This window comes from Coenobita brevimanus, chromosome 93 (assembly GCF_032717465.1).
Source record: "Coenobita brevimanus isolate Jiangsu-jjx chromosome 93, ASM3271746v2, whole genome shotgun sequence".
Classification (NCBI taxonomy): domain Eukaryota; kingdom Metazoa; phylum Arthropoda; class Malacostraca; order Decapoda; family Coenobitidae; genus Coenobita; species Coenobita brevimanus.
The window spans coordinates 12703945-12709124 of NC_137046.1; the positions used below are offsets into that span (position 1 = coordinate 12703945).

Below are 5180 nucleotides of genomic sequence, written 5' to 3' on the forward strand. Positions count from 1 at the left end.
CTTTGCGAGGGAAAGTGAGTGTAGGAAATGCTGACATGTTCAAGAATCTTTCAACTGTTCCTGACGAGTTTGAAAACGAACATCTACTTGACCCATTGTTCAGAAGTGAAATAATTCAGCACTTGAAATCCTTGGAAGGTGAGCACAAGAGATACTTCCCAGAATTCAAGGAGGAAGAAGGGATATTGATGAGGAATTCATGTTCTGACACTCTTGATATTGCTACCATTCCCGATGATGATCTGGACGAATTCCATGACCTAACGAATGATTCTGCTGCCAGAGACCTTTATGAAGAAAAATCTCTGACTGTGTTCTGGTGCTCCACGTATCAGTCATATCCAAAAGTTAGTGAAATCACACTTAGAGTCCTCTTGCCATTTTCCAAAATATATTTATGAGAATCTGGTTTCTCTACCCTTGTAAACACGAAAAGTAAAAGCCGAAACCAGTTGGATTTGGATCCAGATATGAGACGTGCGTTACCAGTTACTGAACCTCGAATCTGTCGACTGACTGAAAGCAAGCAGCGTTATCCATCCCGTTGATATGCAACAAAATATGTATTCTGATTGATGGTTGTAGGCATTAAAGAAAACAGAGAGCAGCAAAGTCTTTTTTTTTTCAAAATTATTTGTGAGGGGCTTGAGAGAAAACTAAAAGGGGGCCACGAGGATGTTAAGATCCCCACAAGTGGAGAATGAAGTGAAAAAGCTTGAGAAACACTGTGCTAGGCAGACAGCCAACATTATTGAACATTTGAGAACAGACTTAAAAAATAAAATGGAGGAAGAAAGTTGGGCAAAAAAGAAAATATATGAAGAAGCAGAAACAGAGCACTTCCATTAAGCCTTGCTTAAATAAATTTTTCAAAACTTTACAGGCCCATTCACATGATAACTGAGTAGCTGTAGTATTTCAGTATTGTAATAGAAAACATGAGGAAACTGTACAGTCAGCATCAAAAGTCCCGTCGCCTTTCCGAATTCTCTTCCCATGAATTTTAAAAAATCAGTATGGTACATGCAGGTGTGGTGAACTGAACCAACATCCATACTGCTGATGTACTGTTTATAGTGTCCTAGTGAATGCCCGTAGAAAATTGCGAGAGTCTTTCCTTGTTGCCGATGAAGTTGTAATCAGGCTTTTTAAATCACAAAGGCCAGTTTTTGATAAAAAAAAAAAAATCGAACAGATGATTTTCGCATATTTTTGCGTGTCACGATTTCTGACAACTTCGCCCTGTCGCGTCGCTCACAATCGCCTTTTTTTTTTTTTTCCTGACACTCCCGGACATCATCTCGACCCAGGGCAAAAACAATTACGTCGATATCTGTTACCGTTCTCGTGAAAGAAACTAACAAAGACGCAGAGACGGCTACATAGGTTGACTAATATTTAGATTTCATTAACGGTGAAAAGGTCCATTTTCCTAATTCTCCTGTCTTCAGAATTATCAACATTTTAAATAAAAAATGCAGTCTCAAAAGTGTCCTAGAATGAAACTCAAGTTATTATTTTCCCTGTGCGAAAAAAAAAAAAAAAACCCGAGGGCTGGCAGGAATACAAAAGGACGAACAGATCTTGCAACTACGTTTGGCAGTATATATATATATATATATATATATATATATATATATATATATATATATATATATATATATGCCACGTTGAGTACACCGCTTCCCGTCCGGTCAGAGAAGTTAAGCAACGTTGGGTCTGGTTAGTACTTGGATGGGTGACCGCCTGGGAACACCAGATGCTGTTGGCATCCCTACGTGTCAAGTGGGGTTGGTGGAGGATTAGTGCCCCTCCCTGAAAACACGGCTTCACATTATTCTTAGGTCCAAATCCTTCCCAGCAACGTCATTTACATTATCTCTCTCTCTCTCTCTCTCTCTCTCTCTCTCTCTCTCTCTCTCTCTCTCTCTCTCTCTCTCTCTCTCTCTCTCTCTCTCTCTCTCTCTCTCTCTCTCTCTCTCTCTCTCTCTCTCTCTCTCTCTCTCTCTCTCTCTCTCTCTCTCTCTCTATATATATATATATATATATATATATATATATATATATATATATATATATATATTATATGAGAGAGAGAGACATTCAGTATGATTTTCAATTTATCCTAACATTAGTGCCATCAACATAATGAGGGTTGTTTATTTCTATAAGCTTCGTCACTGAATGTTATTTTTGTCCACCAGCATGAAATATTTTTATAATACCGTAGTCCTATCAGTTCTCCATTCATACCTGCTCAGCCATTGCAAAGACTACATGGTTATCCTTAGAAAACGCTAACAGTAACCATCGGCATTTCCAGTATACGTATCACTACGCATTCATTTACATCTACATTGCACTGATCTCACTTGGTTCGAACTCCGTGTGCCATTATTTTGACGCGTAGGTGTGGCACATCACTCAGGTCGGCTTCAGTTTCACTTGGGACAGCTGCGCGCATCGGCTGGCACACACTTGTCACAGGTGGTCAGGTTCCCTGAGTCGCACGGCTTCTGAAAGGTTATGAGTGATCAGAAATTTCTAGAGGAAAACACCGCCTGCCACATGCGCTTGGTTGTCAGTGCTCAAACGTCAGTAGAAAAGCGTGCATATAACTGCTGGCTAGGTGATTATCTGCATCAGTAAAGGCTTTTGGAAGGGTCAGGGTTATCCCAAGCTGAAATATATGGTCTCCAAGAAGCAAGATTACAAGAGTAATTGATTATGAAAGACCTGCCAACCTGTCTACCCGTCTGTCACTGACTTTCTGTAACCTCGTCTTTACAGAATGGGATCTTCTTACCTATGCTAGCAGAAGTAAGAACATAATAAGAACGATACTGAATTAAAAAAGATGACTGTGTCCACGTAACTCTGACATCTCATTCTTTGCGAGATGGTGGCATACTTACTTTAGCCAAATGCATATATCTAGCTGTAGGAAAAGTAAAAAAAAAAAAAAAAAAATACTGAACTGACGACAAGAAATGATATTCGTCTGTCCATCTACCTATCTCAGAAAGCCTACCACTCTTTCCTTATGGTTGTCTTGTATTCCTACCCAAGCAACAGACAATTAACTGGCATTAACAAGAATGAAATAACAGTACAGTAATTATGATCACTGTAAATTTCATGTCTTCCATACGGGATGTCTGCGTTACAACCTTAGCTGAATTTGGGAGCACCATGAATAAAACAGCAGGCAGTGTGAGCTGATAAAAAAAAAAAAATCTGTTTGTCGGTCAGTCTTTCCACTGAATCATCCACAGTTAAATAAGATCGTCTAGCAGATGCAATAAGAAAATACTGTGAAGGTGTATCACTAACTTTGAGAATATGTCTTGTCTGTTTCCTCATGAAAACTTAAAAATCCTTTCGCGGTAGCAAGGATAAAATGCCAGTAAGTGTGAATCAACAACAGACCATTTTTCATTCTCTCTCTCTCTCTCTCTCTCTCTCTCTCTCTCTTTCTCTCTCTCTCTCTCTCTCTCTCTCTCTCTCTCTCTCCGCATCAGTTTTGTTTATCTTACGGGAGTTGTCGCCATAGCAGGATAAAAATCATCTGGTAGTAGCAAACTTAAGACAGTAAACACAAAGAATCAATAACTGAGAGAATGACCGCTTGTGTCGCTGCCTGTCTGTCTATCATTCCGTCACGTTTGACTTTGGGAGTGACGTCTTTCCAATTATGGTGAAATAAAATTATCTGGTGGTGATGAAAAGGGATTGCAATGTGAACTGAGATATGGCAGAATCTCAGCCTTTCTCTGTCTGTCTGTATGTATGTACTTTCGTGGACAAAAATATCGGTATATCCACCTGACAGAAAATTGTGAATTGTGTTGGTAGCAATGTTGCCCCCTCCCCTTCCTCCCTCTCTGAAGTCATGCCCCCCCTGCTCCCTATCTCTCTTTCTTGCCTCGCGTCTACAGTATTAGCCCCTCCTATAGTTTAGCCTCCACCACCACAACCACGAGACCACAAACCACACCATAACTTTCTCTCTCTCTCTTTCTTTCTCTCTCTCATCGAATGTATTATATTTTTCATGCGTCTTTACCAAAGCCTCCTCTTAAAATGACATATGAAATCGTTAAATTAGCATTATGCAATATATTTCAGGTTCACATTTGTTATTCTGTTAAAAGTCAGAATATAAAATTTCATGATTCGTTCGATTTTTACCAAATACCATTTTACCAGTCAGCTACAGTCGAGACTTGGCTGCACTTGTGCAGTCTCATATCAAATGCAGTAATAATGAACTGAGTCAGTATATTACAACACTTGCAGTAAACCTGCATTTACGGTAGCTTATATAAGGTCCAAAAGCCTCCTATATCTATCTATCTATCTATAATTTGAAGAGATAATTGAAACAAAAAACAGCTTCTAAGAATCAATTCATTGATTAGTATAAGCCATATATATACGGTTACTTTCGTATTCTCTATATTCACCTGCCTTCTACTCAGCCACTGTTACTCATATCACCTCCCTGTTAACTACACCCACACTTACCTATTCACCTGTCGTGACAAGTCAACTCAAACTCACGGTCACGTACTTTACATATGACGCACATTACACAGTATGTGTGTCATAATAATTATGGAGTATGCTGGAAACTAACGTTTGGATGGCTCATGAAGTATAAATGAAATGGCCGAGGAACCCTGTAATTAGATCATATAAAAGGAACCAGCAAATACAAGCATTTTAAATATGTTGTCCCTTCATAAGTTTAATAATTAATATCGCATTAATGTATGGGCATTTTTACCGTAACACCTTCCACCCAAACCGTCCATAGGACAAAAACTTGAAAGATCATATATATTGTTAGAAAAAGGCTGTCCTCCAAAGAGATTAGATTTACACTTTTGGACGCTGGTATGGTTGAGCTGTTAGGTGTTATACAGGCAGCTGAAAGGTTCCGGGTTCGATTATCGCCTTGTGCGACAATGAGAGGGTATTATTGGTTGCCCTGTAACACATAATTAATCTACGAGCACCATAGACATCACCTTATGAATAAACAGTGGCATATATTTCTGGCAAGTGTTTTTGTTCCTATATATTAAATTTATTTTGTAGTAGTATACTCCTTTATCAGTCTGCTAATTACAATTCTCAATACTCTTACATGCTGTGAGTATGGTATGCAAATGCAG

The 5180-nt window shown here is 38.9% G+C and overlaps 1 pseudogene; it reads left to right on the forward strand.

The window, feature by feature from the left end:
- The first annotated feature begins 1652 nt into the window (after nt 1-1652).
- LOC145412679 (5S ribosomal RNA) lies at nt 1653-1771 on the forward strand (annotated as a pseudogene).
- Nucleotides 1772-5180: the final 3409 nt, after the last annotated feature.